Here is a 19,627-nt window from a genome sequence, read left to right on the forward strand (position 1 = left end):
GGCAAACCTGAGCTCTCCGCCCATTACACTCCCTCTTCACCCCTCCCCAAGTCCTCTGCTGGATGAGAAAACAAAGAGGCATCAGGTCACAAAGCAACCTTCCCATCAAAGCAGGGCTGGGCTCCGGGGCCATCTGGGTGTCCTCCCCCTGCCGAGGGGCGGTAACCACGATTGTGGGCACCAAGGGCAGGAGGCAGGCTGGTGCCTCCGAGTCTGCAGGGGAGGGTGAGGAGGGGCGAGCCGCATGCTTCACTCACGATGTTGTGATGTTGTGCCCCACAGTGCCCAGCTCAGCGGCGTACTGTCCGGCCTTGCCTAAGACCTCGTGCCCAGAAGCCTCCCTTCTCTGTAAGATGGAAATCACCGCATCTGCTTACACGGTTTAAGGAGCTCTGATGAAGCCTGATTCTACGTCTGGCACACCACTGTGCTCAATCACAGGCCGCTCCTGTTGCCTCTGGGTCTGAGGTAGATGAGGAAGGAGTGTGCAGGCAGAAGAAGTGAAACCACCTGCAAGGTACCTTCCATGCAGGGGGCTGCCTGGTGCCAACACAGGACCTCACAGAGAAAGCAGAGGCAGCCTGGTGGCTTCAGAGCCTGAAAGAATCCTTGGATTCAATAAGCAGCCCACAGAGCAATGAATATGGGCACAGCTAAGGTTGGTGAACTCCAGTCTACACCCCACCCCTTCCCCCCAGAAGCCTGAGGAAGGGAAGGAAGCTATGATTTATCCCGAAGCTAATCGCTCGCCAGAGCTGATGGATTTTCTGACATGAAGTCTCACTGTGTCGTGTGTAGGAGCTGATTTTCCTTGGCAACAGACAAGTCTCTCAGCCTGGAACAACATCCCAGAGCTCCTGTCACACGACGTGCCCACGTCGCTACCGGACCCGAAGTCAAGACTGTCAAGGCCGAGTATAGACAAAAAAGCCAGACAAACACCCTGACGAGTGTTGTTTTCCTCAGGCAGGACCTGCGGAGGCCATTCAGATAGTCCACATTTTCAGGGCTCAAAATGGTGGTGGAGGTCTGTTGTCTTTGGGAACTGCTTTCAGAAGCCGGATGAGTCAAATCCAGCCTCCCAAAGGACACTTTCCACTACTGGAGACACTTGTTCAAAGACGAACGCAGGTGCTGACCATACATCCATCGTGGTGACTCCTTTCTGCTCTTCACAGACTGACTCCTGCCTCCCAGAGAGAACAGAGGTCATGGCCAGAAAGGCCTCAGGGTCTTCTCCATCAGCTCCCTCCAGAAAGCAGCTCTCTTCATGGGCACCCAGGCTCCATTCTCCCTCCTCGCTTGTCTGTTACATGCTGCGTCTGTTCTCTCCTCATCCGTGAACTGCACTCAACAATCAATTTTCCACCTCCACAGAAAAATACCTTGTTCCCTTCTGTGCCCACCCCTTTCCCTTCTTGCCTCCTTCCCCTCCTTCGTCCATGTTCATGCAAAAGAAAAATCCCACAGCCACTTTCTCTGTTTTTTAAAAATCCTTCATGGTGGTCCAGCAACTCCCACCTCATCACTGAAAATCCTCGACACCCTTCCCTCCTGGTTCCCACTCACTTTCCCCGACATTCTTCTCAGGCTCCTCACTCCCCTCTGCAATCCTCCACTCCTCATGGAGGTCATCCCCACCCATGGCCTCAGCCAGTCTGGCTAAGGGCCGGACTCATCAGCCTCACCCCCACCCCCTCAAAAGCTCTGTGGTCCTCCCTGAAGTAGTAATTCGACCATTCGTTTTCCACCTCAAATATGGTCTTCTCTCCCTTTGAATTCCCACCTCTTGCTCCCACCACATGGCTCTGCCAGCTCTTCCTCCACACCCTACCAGCCTTTCCTCAAAATACCTCATCTCTCCTCAGGAACCATATGAGGAGCCTCTAGTACCTGAGCCTTTCACCCTTCCCCTTGCCTTCAACAGACACCTATGTGTCAGCCCTCTGGTGAAGTCCTGTCAGAGTTCTCTGTGGCCATCTGAACAGGACAGTCTGGCCTCTGCTACCTCATCCTTTGGCTCCTCTGTCAAGCCAGTCAAACTGCTGTTGGCCCTTGAACAACATGGGTTTGAACTGAATGGGTCCATTTATGTGTAGACTTTTTTTCAATAAATACAGTACAGTACTGTTAATGTACTTTCTATTCTTTATGATTTTCTTAATAACATTTTCTTTTCTCTAGCCTGTTTATTGTAATAATACAGTACATAGTACATATACAGAATATGCGTTAATCAACTATTTATGTTACTGGTAAGGCTTCTAGTCAACAGTAGGCTACTAGTAGGTAAATTTTTGGAGAGTCAAAAGTTATACATGGATTTTCAACCACACGGAGCAGGTGGAGGTCAGAGAAAATGAATACCTTCAAATCTCCCATAAACACCTTGCCAGGGCATGAGTGGTGCTTCCTCCCTGACCCCTGAGACCAGGGTATGGTTAATGACATGGCCTTCCTCATAAGTGAGGGTCTCTGCCAAGGCTGCTAACAACCATGGGAGCCCATCCACAGCCCAGGAGCCAATCCAGGCACTTCTAATTGTTAACTTTCACCTTGACAGCCACCTTGAAGGACAAGTGGGACACCACCATATTTCCCTGAAGACTGACCAAAGGACATTAAGTGATTTGTCCAAGAAAGGAGGTGAATCTCTCGTGGTTCCAGACTCTATGAAAGCAACACTCATGGCAGCCTGCTCAGCCACAATAGGGGAGACCCCCCGCAGGGCTCCTCTGGAAGACTTAGGGAACCATTCCATAAACATAGATGTTGTTTTTCAACCATTCCAAGCACAAGCTATGGTATAAAAATTGTTCTGGCTTCAACTAGCACTTCCTTGTGTATCTAGAAACACCTGTGGTCCAAATCAGTTTGGAAAACGATGAGTTAAGTAGAATTAAGTAAGCTCTTTTCTTGCAGGACTTCAAAAGGCTTTATGATGGTGCTCTGGGATGCTCCAAGAGGGGGCAGTACACACAGCACGTCCCCAGCCTCATCTGAATGCAGATTACTATTTTCAGGAACATCTCAGGGGAGTCCACAGAACACAGTTTGAGAACGCCAGCTTACATACTCATGTAATTATAATTGGAACTGGGTCTAATTAATTAGATCTGAATGTCATTAATAAAAAGTTACATACAGTAATGGCTAACTTCCTTCAATTTAATCACACTAATTATGTTGCGCTCAACCTAGTAGCAGCTCATCCCGCTATTTTCTTAACACATTTTTCATCTTTTAAAAAAGGTGTTGATGAAATTTTTTTTCTCTTAACGTGCAACTTAAAAAAAAAGTTAGGTGTCAGAGCAGGCATTTTCAAGTATTTGAAAACACACATACCGCCTGAAAGCAAATAATGACCAGCTCCAGGCCCTCCCTTTGCTCCTCCAGGGAAGGACACCAATAATATTGGGGAGCTATCACATGCCATGTGCTCTCCACCCATGATGTGGTTCATTCTCATAACCACCCCCAAAAACCATGAGTCCCCGTGTACAGCTGAGGACAAGGAGCTTCTGGAAGTTTAAGAAATTAGAGCTATATGATGATCACAGCCTTCCAGAACATCTACTACCCACTAGGCACTGGGCAGGACATCATGAAGGATGCAGAACAAGCGGGCTTGCAAGTCCACAGAGAGATCAGCAGCACAGCAGGAAAGCAGAGAGCAGACACATATGGGGCTTCAATGTCCAACAAAGACCTCAAAGCAGGTGGCCCATGAGCCTTGTCTTTCAAGATGGGGAGAAGCACACAGAAGAGCAATTGGCCACACAGAGCCAAAAAAAAAAAAAAAAGGACCCATGGAGACACTTCTGTTGAAACAACAGGGCAGACCAGTGTACAAAGACTGCCTCATACAGCTAAGATACAGAAACAATCCAAATGTCCACCAACAGATGAACAGATAAAGAAAATGAGGTATATATGTACAAGGAAACAGTATTCAGCCTTTAAAATGAATGAAATCCTGCCATTTGTAACACCACAGATGGACATGGAGGATATTATGCTACGTGAAGTAAGCCCATCACAGAAGGACAAATACTGCATGATTCCTCTTATATCTGAAGTCTTCAAAGGAACAGAAGTAGACGTAGAATGGTGGCTGTCAGGGGCTGAGGGGAGGGGTAATGCGGAGCTGCTGATTGGGTGGGAAGTCTCCATTAGGCAAGATGACTAAGTTCTAGAGAACCTTTGTGAACCGTAATGCCTACAGTTATAGTACAGGATTGTAGTTCAGAAAATGTTTAAGAAGGCATATCTCAGGTTAGGTGCTCTTACTGCAAAATAAACAAAAAACAAAGGGGCACAAGGGAGCTTCTGGAGGTGATACATAAGTTCATTTACCTGAATAGTGGTGACAGTAACATTAGTGTACTCCTATGTCTAAACTCACCAAACTGCATACACGATGTGGTTTTTTTGCTTACTGGTTTTACCTCAATAAAGCTGGGAAGAAAAAAAGAAGTCTTAATCATTTCAATGACACGAATGCAGAACCATCTATAAAAAGGTGAGCCTAGGAAGCCAGCAGCTCCAGCTGAGTTGGAGGATTAGCTAGTAAATAGGAGCAGGATCACCCTGCCAGAGGGACACACAACACAAGAGCAGAGAGGTTTGTGTGGGCACAGAGCGAGGTGTGACACAAACCCTCTTCTTTATCAGTTTTTTCAAGTACACAGGAGCACGTGTGGGTAGTAACAATATCCATGGATACACCCTTTGGGCTTCCCCAGCATTATCATCCCACCTCCTCCTTCTTCATATTATTTGCTAATTTTTAAAATTATACTGTCTCTTTTCTAATGGATTTGAAAGAGTTCCTTATACAGACAGAATGCTAATCCCATACAGTAAAGGTATCTCAGATATTTACTTCAGGTAATACTTCGCTTTTAATGTCACATAGTGTGTCTGCTCTTATAGAAGTCGCTAATATTGGTGTTTAGTTAATCAGCCTTTTCTGTGCCTGTGTGTGGGTGCCTCACCTTGTCCTACCTCAAGGGCATACAGAAAATCTCTTCTATACATTTTACTATCTTGCCCTTCCTTGTCATTAATTCTGTTGGCATTTACTTGTGTGTATGATGTGAGGTAGGGATCTCATTTTCTCTCTTCCCATGTGGACAACCATTCGTCCTTCATCCTTCCCCACTGGATCAATAACACATCTCTGACACCTCCCATGTCCTGCGCATGTGAGAGTTTATTAGGCTCACTATCCTGTCCCACCCATTCCTCTGTCCTCCCTACACAAATACCACAAATACCACCCTACACAAATAACATCCATCAGGAATCTCATTGTCTCACCCTTATGCCAGCTTCCCCTTAACATTCCAGCATTGTGTTTCTTTTAAGATCTAGTAGCTGGGAATTTCACTGCCTTCTTTGGATCTTATACTTTAGGATGACTCTTGGTCAGATTTTACATAGCACTTTTCCATGTAAGAACATGCTGACATATCAGGGAACCATTTCCATAAACGCAATGTCTTCTAACTTAACATATTTTCTGAGACTTCCCAGGATTTAAACATAGCTTATTAATTCTCCCACCATTTCTTCAGGAAATCACTAAATTTGAACAACAAACCCTTGAACAACGTGGGTTTGAAATGTGAGAGTCCACTCACATGCGTACTTTTTAAAAATAAATATACTGCAGTACTGTAAATGTACTTTCTCTTCCTTATGATTTTCTTAGTAACATTTTCTTTTACCTAGCTTATAATATGAATACGGTATACAGCACATATAACATAAAAAAATATGTGTTAATCGAATGTTTCAGTTATCATGAAAGCTTCCAGTCACCAGTAGGGGATTCATAGGGAAATTTCTGGAGAGTCAAAAGTTATTTGAAAATTTCCACCTATGTGAGGGTCAGTACCCCTAACCTCCCATTGTTCAAGGGTCGGCTGTAATTCCAAGTCACCGATCCTGTAGGATTGATACCACACGACAGTGAGGCCAAGGATTTAATTCTCCTGGGCTAGGGAGAATAGAACACAGCCCCAAAGTTTTACCGAGGGTGGAAGCATATTCCCCAAGTTCTTCTATGAGGAAATGCCAGGCACAGACTCTGGGTATTGGTATTCTGATGTTATAGAATAGTTCTTTTGCAGTAGAAAAAAATAAATAAATAAACCTGGGTCTCTTCTCTCTGCAGTTCTCCTCACACAGATCCATTCTAGCATAATTGACATTTAAAAATATCCATCTCGTTGCCACTTTTCTCTCACAGAAGAAATATGCTCTTCCGCAGGGAAGCTGTTGGGAATTATGATGAGTACATTCACTTAAACGTCAGTCCCATTACACCGCAGACGGGTGAGCGCTCTCGGAAAGAGAGTGAGACGGCTTGCCTATTGCAGCTGATTTTGAAACTCTAATAGTATTTCAGGATACATAAAGATCCCACTAGGTCTTTTCTGGGCTCAGAGGGAAAAAAATACCTTATACCTTAGAGGCACAACACAGAATTGCCCCGTGGCTCCATCAGAAAGCCACGACAACACCAATTTCATTTAGATAAACTTCAAGAAGCCAATTTCACGGTGGACCGCTCCTAGAGGACCAACGGACTGCACCAGCCCTTTGACGGGGGGCTCCCAGAAGATGGGATTTTCACTGCAGTTGTGAGACCCCTCCCCCATAAGAACCTCCCTCTTTACAAGCCATCCTTACCCACGAAATCTCCTCCCTTCCCAGAATCCCCCCAAACTCTTCAGCGTTGTCACAGCTGAGGGCAGGTGACGCACCTCCTCTAGTTGAGGCTGACGAATGTTTACGAGTCTACAATTAAACAGGATGGAAAAGGCCTCGTTGAGAGCACCGAAGTAAATTCACGAACTTTAAAGACTGACAGCCAAGGACAAGTTCAGAAAACTGCTCGTTTATTCCTATGCCCAGACACATTAGCAGCCAAGCAGCTCCACTGACATTTCACCCTCTGCTTCCTTGGAGAGAGGGGCTGATTGTTCCAACTCTTAAATGTCTTAGGAATGTGTTCTCTTCCCTACCCGTAAAGCCACTGCAGAAGGCATCCAGGACATCTGTCACAAGAACACCCCCCAGTATGATGGCAGGTGAATTCCTGCCCATGCACAGCACCGGGCTCATGGGCGGTGACCTACCGGTAGGACAGAGGCTGCTTTAGAAATTGAGATCAATGCATCTGCATCGACTTACAAAAGAAGCCTCTTGCAGGAAGCCCAAACAGCAGTTCCAACTACTTCTGGGACCCCTCTGCCAACCCAGAGGCAAGACAGTGGTTTGAGACCCAGGTCTTGATGCTCTGGTATCCCAACCCTGCCCCTGCTGGTCTTCATCTTTACCCTCAGAATTGGCACAGAGCTTCCCCAATGGGAAACCCCAAATCTCCCTCTCTTTTGGAAGTCCCCAAGCCACTTTCCTATCTGTGATGCTCTGGACTACTGACCCCCAGAGCAAACCTAGCCAAGCCCAACAGTGCTTCCTCCCACAAATGCATAAGAACCCGGGGAATCCATCAGAAGCTCAGACCTGCTCTGGCATCGAGACACAGAGACCACTCCTGGCCCAGCTTCCTCGCCTCCAACAACAGTCTATCCACCACGCCGTTCTCCAAACATACGCCATCTCCTAACACCAGCAATCCCACAACCAAGCCACTCAGCCTGGGAGAAAGAACACCTACTCATTTTCAATCAGAACACGCCTCCTGCAAGCGTCCCTTGTCGCAGGCACTCAGCGGGCACCTGGGCTACAAAGACCCATGCAGATCTGCTGCTGTAGGTCCTACTCACAAGAGCAAACCGAGTGCCGACCGTGGGCCAGTGCGATCAGGACCGCAATCTAGCTTCCCCCTCGGGGCAACAGCAACACGGACTGTCCCTCCTCCCTGAGCAGCTTAGGAGGACTCTTTCTAATCCAAGTTAAATTCTTCCTCTCAGTGTCCTGGTATCTCACGGGGGTGCACTTCTAGTTAGGTTCAAAACATTCCTCCAGTTTAATACTGCAAGGTTGGTTGTGCATGGCATTTATCGTTGGTGATATCTAGCTAATTTTGGTATAAATCAGAATCGAGGTGGAAGTTACACAAACAAGTGCCTGAATCTGGTGAGGACTACGGTTTTCACAGGCACTAGTATAGTGAGGAGGGCACGTATGGGAGAGGGGGATGTTGCCATTGTCTTGGGGGTGGTGACGGGGAAAAGTATTCCAGGCAACATCAGTGCCCACAGAGAGCCCTGTGCTCATGGGCTCCGTGGCTGGGAATCAAGCCCCAGCCTCAAACGCCTTGTGGGCAGATGAGCCAGAAAATAAGGAGCTGTGGCAAATGCCCAGTTCCACCTGAAAGGCTGTGTCCCTCGAGTAAAACAATTCCATTTCACACATAATCCGAAGCAAAACCTCCCTCCATGCAAGGTGCCCTCAGATTTCTTACCGAAAACAAGTGGTTTCGTAATGTCCCCCAAAACCTTCAGGTGACGAAATCTTTCTGGAATAAAACAGAAGGAAAGAGAAGAAATTACTTGGGTTTCCGAAAACACACGGGTGTTCATACAGAGCCCTTTCAAATACAGACATCTGAAGGAGTGAGAGGTTTTGAATTACCTGGAAAAAGTGAACCAATTATCATTCTAATGAGATGATCACAAATTACCAGAAACAAATAATTAAAATGCTTCTTTAGCCATTCCTCACATAATGATTGCCGTAAGAGCATCCTGTTGGGCAAATAAAGCCATGGCTTGTGTATCCCTCCAGGAGAGACTCTCCGCATTTTAATGAAGCTCCTCAAAGCCCTCATGAATATGTATTTCTCCACAACAAAGCTTGACCCCACCAGTGTGCAGAGCCGGTATTCTGGGACACTTTCAGAAGGAGGTGGGTGTGTCTGTGGGGGCTGGAGGGGGGTGAAGAGAGATTAAAGCAAAGAGAAAGAAAACCGGGCCACCGTGCACTTGCTCTGCCCAAGTTCACCTGTTCTCACCCTTCCTCTTGGGCAAGGGGGCTTCACAAAGAGAACAGAAAAGAGGCCATCAGGCTTCGTACTCCACTTGGACAGCGAAAGCTTTGCAGACGAAAGGTGAAGAGGAAGTCCCTTATATTCTACGTTCCAGAACTCAAGGTGAGACTCTGGGTTAGATCAGAAATTCAAGGTGGGGCAGCTGATCGCCAGAGAGCAGGAAGCCTAGGGTGGTGTAAGAGGAGGGGGATTTATTGGATTTATTGGTCTTAAACATCACATCCAAATTCCTCTTTTTCCCCAATATAAAACAGTATGTTAACTATGGAATTTAAATTTTTAAAACAATTCTTTTCTTCCTCCAATTTGGCCGAAGACACAAAGCATTATAAAGGAATGTCTTTGTTCCTTTCAGAACCACACCAATGGCAGCCTCCTCCCAGGGGCCTCAGCTACTGGGAACAGAAGGTCTAAGAGCATTTCATGAATAGCTGTGCTGGTTGGACAGTTCATCTTCAGTCTGGTCCTGGGGTCTGAAATCACAGGGAATGACATCATTCTTGGGGGGAAGGTAATATGGCCTGCTATTGGCACAGGCAGACAAAGGTTTCTACTTTATCACACAGGTCTCTCCTGGACCCAGTGTTGACACTTTTTTTTAATGAAACCTGACAGTCACTCTCATTTCCCTAGATAGACATTGTTAACAGTGGGTTTTAATCAGGGAATTTGGGGGAGTTTCCTGCCACCCCAAACTGGCCCGCTGCAGATACCTCTAATCCAGATAATTTTTAAAAGATTGGGGGAAAAAAAAATTGGCTCTCCCTTAAAGGCTGAAGATGCTTCCATTCTGACCAAGCCATTTGTATATGTGTGATCTGTTTGCCTCTGCTCAGGGGCAAATTGACATAGCTGTTCCATTTCTTCCCAAGGTGCGGTGCTTCTGTTGCCTTTCCAATCCCTTTACACCACTGGCCCCAGTTTTATCACATGTAAAGCAGGGACAAGAAGACAGGGTCCTAAGACAGGGTCTTGATTCCTTACTCTTATGAACTCAAGCAGGTTAAGTGAGAAGGACCTCTGTCCTCTCCCAGAATCCCCTACTCCAGCTCTGGGCAATTTTGACCAAGGAGGCTGCAGGGAAGAGCCCAGAAGCCTTGGACTGCCAGCATAGGCTAGAATTCTCCCCACTTGTCCCCCATGTTCTCCCCTCCTCTCTCAGGCCCACAGCCACCCGCATCGCACAGAGCTACGGTGGGCCCATGGAAGTGACCACGAGTCCACAGATCTAGCTTCTCCCACTTCCTCCCAACCCAGAAGCCTCCCGGGGAAACTCAGAGCTAGTCTGCAGGCTCAGCTGGGCTTCCCCACCCTGGAGGGGAGGCCTGCCCCATTGCTCCACCTGGAGGAAGGAGCCACAGCTCTTCCTCTCCCTGCCCTCAGTCTGCGAGTCTCTTGAAAGGACAAGAGTCTCATTCATCTGTAGCCTGAGTGTTCCTAATATGCCCCACACAGATTCCCTACAGAGGCACAGAATCGTCACGCCGCCTTGGGAGAAAGGGCAGAGCTCTGCACCTTACATAACGCTTTTCCATAGGAGGAAACGGGCCCACATCTTAACTCAATTTAGAATCAGTTTTTAAGTGTCTATTTATAGGCATCACACAAGTACCCCTCGTGGACGGTGAAGGAATCAAGGCTCTGGGCTCTGGTCCACCACTACTCATTAGCATTCTTTTCATGTTTGTCTTCTCTAATTTCCCCAGCAGCATTTTAACTCAATAGCAAGGTCACCTACCACTTGGACCCAGCATCACTTTCCATTTCCTCCAAAGAAAAATGTGAATTTTCTTGGCCATGGAGCAGTGCCCTCTCTCTGCCCTCTCGGGGCCCCTCGCTCGCGTTGGCGAAAGCAGGGTTGTGTTATTTTTTGGTGAACTGTGCCTCTGGACAGACAGTTCACCTTCAAAAAACCAACAATGTCATGGAGCACAGAGACCTGGGAAGGCGCCTCGGGGTCAGCTGGTTCCTGTTGGCCCTGAGTCCCCCAACCTAGCCAGGGACATCCAGGGAGGGCCCGCTCCCGTTTTAGCAGCTGGAATGAACACAGAATCACCTACACTTTGGAACAACCAGACTTCTCTTCTCGGCCAGGTACGGCCTGACTGTTCCTATTTCTGCCACACACATGTCCCCATCCTCTTTCTGCCCTCTCTGGAGGCATCGAGGGCCAGGTCACGTCCCCTGTTTCTCGTGGCCACTTGTGATAAGAAATCCCAGCACCTGCTCTTCTGGTAACACACAGCCCCTTTTTGGTTTTCTGTTTTTAAAGATTTTTATTTATTTGACAGAGAGAGACACAGCGAGAGAGGGAACAGAAGCAGGGGGAGTGGCAGAGGGAGCAGGGTTCCAGATGAACAGGGAGCCTGATGTGGGGCTCGATCCCAGGACCCTGGGATCATGACCTGAGCCGAAGGTAGACACTTAATGACTGAGCCACCCAGGCACCCCTATGCAACCCTACACAACCCTTTTTGGAATAACCTCCTCGTCCTTACCAAGCCCCAGGATTGGTACACAATGAAGTAGACAAGTGTCCCCCTAAGACTTAAACATTCCACTTTCCAAGTTGCTGGCCCACCCACAAGCTATCTGGGGAAGAAGGAGGGTAGCTTGTCCTGTATTGCAGCTTCCCAGGGGACGTGGGAAATACAGAGCCGCAGGAGCCTGGCAGATTCCACGAAGGCTCCTTTTGCCAGCATGTTGAGGACTGGATTCCCCGGGGTCCGGAGAGCTCCCCTCCCCCACCGCCTTTGGAACCAGTACAGAAGGGAGGGCAGGCCCTCGCCAGGGGCACTGAATCCACAGCAGAATTCAGGCACAGAGAATCCTGCCAGGGAACAGCCCTCCAGCTGCCTGAATTGAAACACCACACGGTTTGGCTCGCTTACGACTGTTGTTGCCGAGGCGTCGGTATCTGGTGTCAGGATTAATTAACTCTCCCACATGATGCCCACTGCAACTGCCATTGTAGATTCTCTGTTATTCGACATGCACATTTCTGGCAAATCAGTTGGAGCTCTGATCACACAGGGCCTTTGAAAGGCCGCCTTTCCAGACACTTGGGAGGTAAACAGAAATCCTAAACATGGCTTCAAGTGGACAGTTCATAAATTTGCTGCTTCCCTTTGGTATTAGGTCAGGGGACACGTTGGGAGGCCCCAACTCCAAGAGCCATCCTCGGGGTCCATTAGTGGCCCACATGATTGAGGAGGGGGCCCCTGAGACAGGAAACCCCAGAGGTGAAGAGAACCTACACAGGCTCTGAGAGAGCAGCTCAAGCAAGCCTCCACCCAGACCGTGAGAGGGGGACCCTGCAGCACGGACGGTGCAGTGCCCGGGGGACGTGGGGGTCGCAACCAGAATTTATAAGCAATTTCTTGGCAAAGTAAAGGCAACACTTGCAGTTCGATGGGCTCCCAACCCTGCAAGCTGTCCTGGGAGGAAGCCTGGCACAGAGGTAGACAGAGATGGACGTGACCAGAGCCGAGGCAGGAAGTCTGCCTGGAGGCCAGAAGGCTGATCTCACAGCCTTACAAAGTGGCCGGGGCCCTGCCCAGCAGAAGCACGTTTCCTTGAACCAAAGAGCCAGGCCTGTGCTTTATAAGAGGCTGGGCCCTGGGCATGGGGGTTTGGGACTGCAACTGGATTGTGGAATAAGTAGAAGAATTTGATGAGCCATAATGACCCAGATTCAGTGAAATGCTTGCTGATGAAAGGCTCTGGCCACACTGAGCAGAGGGTCTGGGGATAGGGCTGAAAAGGGTCTACGCAGAGAACGGTGGCCAGAATCATGGGGGAACAGTCAGGACGCATCAAAGACAGGGCCCGTGAGTGGCACCTTACAGCCAGCTTGGGTGTGGTTCTTTCTAGTACCAGCCCGGTGGCTGCAACCCACACTGAAAGCCAGGAGCCCATGCGATTGTCAGTACCTCTGCATGATGTAGAGCTTGGAACAGGAGTTCACACTCCTGTGGCCTTCATGGGCCAGCCCAGGGTGGGATGGGGCTCATCTGCACTGGGCTGTCTCCCAGAGGGGAACGGGCAGTTGGCAGAGGTCAGCATCCGGCAGAGAAGCTGCTGCATGAAGAGAATTCCTGGGAGCCAGTACTACAGCTCGGCCAAGCTGCCCCAGGGGGATGGAGCATGAAATAGCCCAGTGTCCCCACAGGTGTGGCTGGAACCACAAGGGAGGATTCTGTGGGTGTGTGAATGTTCCCCAAGTTTACTGTGGGTCTGCTGCTTCCTGATGGGAAGGACTCACCAGGACAGTGCTCAGTTAGGCACGGCAAGGCCATTCCAAGAGAAAGAAAGAGGGCCCTTAGGAACTACTTCAAATACTGGCCCCAGTATTTGTAGTAGGAAAACAGGGGCAGGGCTCAGAAAGGGGGCCCAGGTCCTCAGAGCCAGATAAACAGAAAGGCTGCAGCCCAGGTTATGGTGGGAAGGGGCTGAGGGAGCAGTGATGGGAAAGTTGGGGGATCTTCCAGCTTAAGTGGACACCAATGGGCTGTTTACAAGTAAAAATCTCAAAATTTTCGATAACTCAGTCCCCTAGCTAGCTGCAAGAGCAGTCTTCAAATGCTAATAACTCTATTTATAAACACCAGTATGTATTACTTTTCTCCTCCTGGGAAGAAAGCTGCATCTTTAGAATAAAGAGTTCAAACCTTGAGATTCTCATGTGAACAAACGTTTTGGGAACACACTGGATTTTTAAAATCTGTCTTCAATGGTCTCAAAGTTTCAAAAACAATGGTCTCGTTTGAGAAGGGGACTTCCTTTTTTTGTAAGATTTTATTTATTTATTTGACAGAGATCACAAGTAGGCAGAGAGGCAGGCAGAGAGAGAGGGGGTGGGGAAGCAGACTCCCCACTGAGCAGAGAGCCCGACACTGGGCTCGATCCCAGAACCCTGGGATCACGACCTGAGTCGAAGGCAGAGGTTTTAACCCACTGAGCCACCCAGGCACCCCTGAGAAGGGGACTTCTATAAAGGCTATTAAAATACATTGTTATTAAGAGAAGCGCACAAATTGTGACTGATGGCATGGTCAAAACTCTCCATTCTTGGAAGCTGATCTTTCCAAGTGTGGAGGTGACCGGCCAAGCAGACTCCTTGGTTGGGGAAGATCCTCATTCCCGGCTCCAGACTCCGATGCAAACACTCTCTATCCACGATTAGTTTCCTGAATGGGGACTTTCCTTCCATAGGGCCTGTGAAGCCACACAGATGGCAGATTTGGGGGTAGAGACACAGATCATTTCGATCCATTTCAAAACCTAAAAATTTGCTCTAAACCCAACTGGCTCTAACGTCCCATATCGTCAACTTACTTTTTCTGCATTTGCTTTTATGTAAAATCATCTGAGGCCCTACCAAACAAGCCAGAGAGTTCCTTACAGCAGTGTTGAGCTGATTTATTAACACCAGGGTTGAAACTAAAGGTGCCCTGACCCAGCCTCGCTTTATTCTCAATAGATCTGTCCTTGAGAGCTCCGTGGACAGAATTCCAGCTCCCAGGGCTCTTCTTAGCTGAGGTGTATACACTGCAACATCTGACATAGTTCTGTGATGATTCTCAATATTAAACCAGTCTTGTGTGTGTTTGGAGTTCTCGCCTGGCTCTGGGGAATGAAAGGACAGTGCAACGCTGAGGGATGAAAGTCAGAACACGGTGCCAGGGCTGTCCACGTTGCAGCCAGAAGTGATGTCTTAAGAGGGAGGGGTGAAGGGCAAAGGGGACCGCTGGTGGGGCGGGCTCAGGCAGGTCTGCGCCGGCCCCAGGGATGGGAGGGGAGAGTTCAGAGGAGCCTTCCAAGCCTGCATCTGCCGGGCTTTCCTCATTATTATTCTCTCCCAGGCAAATGAAGTTTCTATTTTTGCTGCGAGGAGTCTGTTGCCTTCCAATTCCCCCGCGTCCCCTGGAGGGAGGCGGGGATTTCATGTTCTCTTCAGGCAGCTCAGGGATGCAGAAGGGAGGGTCGCCCAGATGGCTGAGAGCCAGAGAGAAGCAGCACCTGCCAATCTTTTCAAATGAGGACAGGGTGCTCAAGAAAGCTCCGGGCAAGGTGTTGATATAGGTATGTGGTCTGATATGAGCATTCAGGGGACATCAGGGTCCTTTGGGCCCATGTCACACTCACCGTAATGACACTATTTCACAGAGGTGCGCCTTTTCATCCTCACAGCAGTGCTACGAGGTAGTGGGGTTGTTGTCACCCCGTTTATAGATGAGGAAACTAAGGCACAGAAAAGTTATTAAGTGGTACGTCTGAGGTCACACAAGAAGTTCTGGAGATGAGGGGCACCTGGGTGGCTCAGTCGGTTCAGTGTCTGCCTTTGGCTCAGGCCATGATTGCAGGGTCCTGGGACCGAGTCCCACAAGGGGGTCCCTGCACAGGGGGAAAGTCTGCTTCTCTCTCTCCCTCTGCCCCTGCCGCTCACTCTCTCTCTGTCCAAAAATAAATACATAAATCTTAAAGAAAAAGGAAAAAAAAAGGAAGTTCTGGAGCTGGGACTTAATCCTGGCAGTGCAGCCTAAGAAATTTCGTTGGGAGGAAGAAATGGGGAAAGAAGAGATTTATAATATATAAATCAAATGAAGGATCAATAAGAAAATTCATAAAAGGAGCAAGAGGTACGAACTAGTAATTCAAAGAATAATCAAAAATGAAATAAATACACATAAATATATGAAATAAACATTACTGGCAGGCAGAGAAATGCAGAGACACCCCCCCCCCGGTAGACACCACTTTCACCCATCAGACTAACAAAAATTTAAAACATCTGACAATACCAAGTGGAATCAGGGGAAAAGGGGGAAGGGGTACCCACACACTGCTAGCGGAAGCACTCATCAATAGACCCATTTGGGAAAACAACGTGGCCACTTCTAGAAAATGTAAAGATCCATACATTTAGGGTGGCTGGGTTATGGACATTGGGGTCTGTATGTGCTATGATGAGTGCTGTGAATTTGGTAAGACTGATGATTCACAGACCGGTACCCTGGGGAAAATAATTCCTTATATGTTAATTTAAAAAAAGATTCATACATTTATCCCGCAGCAGTTCCGATCCTTGCTAAGTATTCTAAACAAATCTAGCTCGTGGTCACATAGGGACACACACATGAGTATTCATAGCAGCCTTGTCTGTAGCAGCAAGAAACTGGAAACCATCTGAACATCCACCAATGAAGAACAGAGCATATTACGTTCTTACAATGAAAGGCTACACAGCCATGAAAAGGTATAAAGGACAGCTACACATTTTCACATGGATGAAATGGGAACATATAAAGTGAGGCAAAACAAAAGCAAGCTATAGAAAGAAAAACTTACAATTTGATATTGTTTACACAATGCTTAGAGACATGCAGAAATCACAGGCTTAGTATATTGACTAATGCAGTAAATTAAAAAACATACCAAACTCTAGTAGTAGTTACTTCTGGGTGGGAAACAAGGGGATGCAGTCAGGGAGGGGAATCTAGCTCTACTGGTTAATGATGATGGTTTAAAATATGTCCACCAAAGAGTTGAGATGTCCTTCCACAGATGACTGGATAAGGAAGATGTGGTCCATATACACTATGGAGTATTCTGCCTCCATCAGAAAGGATGAATACCCAACTTTCGCATCAACATGGACGGGACTGGAGGAGATTATGCTGAGTGAAATAAGTCAAGCAGAGAGAGTCAATTATCATATGGGTTCACTTATTTGTGGAGCATAACAAATAGCATGGAGGACAAGAGGTGTTAGAGAGAAGGGGGTTGGGGGAAATTGGAAGGGGAGGTGAACCATGAGAGACTATGGACTCTGAAAAACAATCTGAGGGGTTTGAAGGGGCGGAGGGGTGGGAGGTCGGGGTACCAGGTGGTGGGTATTATAGAGGGCATGGATTGCATGGAGCACTGAGTGTGGTGCAAAAACAATGAATACTGTTACGCTGAAAAGAAATTTTAAAAAACGATATAAGTCAAACAGAGAGAGTCAATTTTCATATGGCTTCACTTATGTGTGGAGCATAAGGGATAACATGGAGGGCATTAGGAGAAGAAGGGAAAAGTGAATTGTGGGAAATCCGAGGGGGAGAGGAATCATGAGAGACTGTGGGTCCAAACTGAGGGTTTTAGAGGGGAGGGGGTGGGAGGATGGGTGCGTCTGGTGATGGGTATTAAGGAGGACACAGACTGCATGGAGCACTGGGTATTATACGCGAGCAACAAATCATGGAACACTACATAAAAAATTAGTCATGTACTATATGATGACTAACATAACATAAAAAAATACTAATAAGAGAAATAAATAATTCTTTTCCACTCCCTTCAAAAGGTGGAGCCTACTTCCCTTCTCCTACAATGCAGGCTGGGCTTAGTGACATGGGTCTAGAATAAGGCAGAGGTGACACTGTATGGCTAAGGAGACCAGATCATAAAAGGCACTGCGGTGTTCTCAAGACTCTCTCGGAAAAAGAAGACGAAGACGAAGAAGACAAAGCAGATGATGAAGAAGACGAAGACGAAGAAGAAGACAACGACTCTCTTGGATCACCCACTCTGCAGGAAGCTGCCTGCCATACTGTGAGGACCCCCAAGCAGGACTGTGGAGAGGCTCCTAGCGAAAGAAGCAAGATTTCCTGCCAACAGCCACAGGAAGTCACCTCAGAAGTGGATCCTCCAGCCCCAGCCAAACCTTCAGATGACCATGGCCCTCGCCCACATCTGGACCCTGAGACAGAGTCATCCAGCTGAGCTGCGCTCCAATTCTGACCCACTGACTCTCTGCATGAGGTAGTAAATGTTTACTGTTTAATGCCACTGAGTTTTAGCATAACTGGTGACACAGAAGGCAATAACCAGCATAGCAGTATTCTCTACTTTCAGTGGGTGGAGGGTATACAGGGGTTTGGAACATAATTCTATTTCCCTTTTTGCATGTCAAATATTTCATAATAAAAAATGAATCTATAAGACTTGAGTTAGGTCCACACAGGTCAATGGTCAGAAATAGTGGATAGTAAAAGACAGGGAAGTGGGACAGGCAGGCGCTTCATCCTTCTGGGTGATCAGAGAATTGCTTCTCTTCTGAGGGGCATAGGGAACTTAGAAAAACCCCATCTAAGGTGCAGAGTCATGAGAAGCTGTGGGCAGAAGAGGAGGCAGAAGGATTTGCTCTATCAATATATTTAAACAGGGAGTCCTTTTAGGCTAAGAGGGTGTGTCTGAGCCTTCGAGGCTGGCCAGCAGGGACAGGGGGATGTCTGGTAGCACCAGGTGGCCTTCCTCCTCAACCACACCTCCCCAGTCTTGAGGCCATCAGAGAAGGGTGGGGTTCCCCAGAAGCCAGGATCTGGACACCATCATGTGTGTGTGTCTCTCTCTCTGTGTCTGTCTCCCTCTCTCCTTCAGGTTCCAGAAAAAGCAAAGGTACATTCCTTGGAAGTCACTGAGTTGGTCAGGGTCAACCAATCCAGTCAAAAGTGGTGAGAACCCATTAAATCTGACGGACCCGACCTGTGTCGGGATTCCCGAGGAACCACCGTAAGTATTCCACAACTCTTACTGTCAATCCTCTTTCATCAGCTCACAACTGGTGCTACGTTCTGCAATTTACTCATTCAAAGAACTATGTCCAAAATCTACTCTAATTGAAACAACCACTTTTCTCACTAGGAAGTGACAGCTGAAGCAGCGATACCCTTAATATATTCTGCACTCGCTTGCTTTTAAAACAACAACAAAGCATGTTGAGATGACAGAAGAACGCTAGCCATGCTTTCAGCGCTGTTCTTTTGAGCCTGACTTGTTGTTAGGAAGATGGCCACTGAGAACTCGGATGCATCTGTGCTCATTCATTCCTCGCCTCTCTGCGGCTGGCCCCAGTGGACAAGAGGAGGAAGAAGATGTGGTGAGAACTGGAAGGGGCGAGGGGAAGCATGGGCCATGCTGGAGGTGTTGGGGAAAGCATCAGAGATGGCACAGGAGAGACAGATGCCCCCATGCCCGGCGATGGTCAGGTGTGCAGGGTGGGCACAGACCAAACGGGGCCAGGCTCAGCCACTCGGGACCAGGACAGCCCAGGGCCTCCCTCTGTTCCCGGCCAGTGAAGGCCCGGCTCAGACATGAGCCCACATGGCACGATGCCCCCAAGCTTCCCGGCCACCACCACCAGCTCAGCCCTGAGCTGCACAGTATCCCAGGCTTCTCTCCCACCGCCCAGAGATGGCAAGAGACAGGGAGATGGCCAGACTTCTGAGTCCAAGGCCCAACTTCACATCCCACCTTTGCCTAAGAGCTGCAACCACAACATGTTCCCCCCAGCACTCTGAGACTCAGGCTCTGCCTCAGAAGCAGAGAAGGTGGGATGGGGGAGGGGAGAGGTCCTGGATGGCTCAGTCGGTTAAGCGTCTGCATGTTAAGCTCAGATCATGATCCCATGGTCCTGGGATCCCCTCACATCCGTGTTCACCTGGTTTCCCTGCTCAGTGGGGAGTCTGTTTCTCTATCTCCCCCTGCTGCTCCCTGCTACTTGTGCTTTTTCTGTCTGTCTCTCAAACAAAGAAAAAAAAAATCTGAAAAATAAAC

General features: G+C 48.2%; 1 protein-coding gene and 1 long non-coding RNA gene across 8 annotated transcripts in view; one reads left to right on the forward strand and one right to left on the reverse strand.

The window, feature by feature from the left end:
• Positions 1-19,627, reverse strand: part of APBA2 (amyloid beta precursor protein binding family A member 2) — a 242,695-nt gene that overhangs the window by 117,762 nt on the left and 105,306 nt on the right. For all 7 annotated transcript variants that reach the window (XM_059371702.1, XM_059371703.1, XM_059371706.1 and 4 more), the window contains one exon: positions 8,441-8,494. The gene's annotated coding sequence lies outside the window, so the exon portion shown is untranslated. The remainder of the gene's footprint in view (positions 1-8,440; positions 8,495-19,627) is intronic.
• On the forward strand, positions 8,900-19,625 carry LOC132029109 (uncharacterized). The gene is made up of 4 exons (XR_009407716.1): positions 8,900-9,127; positions 17,376-17,833; positions 18,452-18,583; positions 18,716-19,625. It is a non-coding gene; the product is annotated as an uncharacterized LOC132029109 (long non-coding RNA).

This window comes from Mustela nigripes, chromosome 13 (assembly GCF_022355385.1).
Source record: "Mustela nigripes isolate SB6536 chromosome 13, MUSNIG.SB6536, whole genome shotgun sequence".
Lineage (NCBI taxonomy): Eukaryota > Metazoa > Chordata > Mammalia > Carnivora > Mustelidae > Mustela > Mustela nigripes.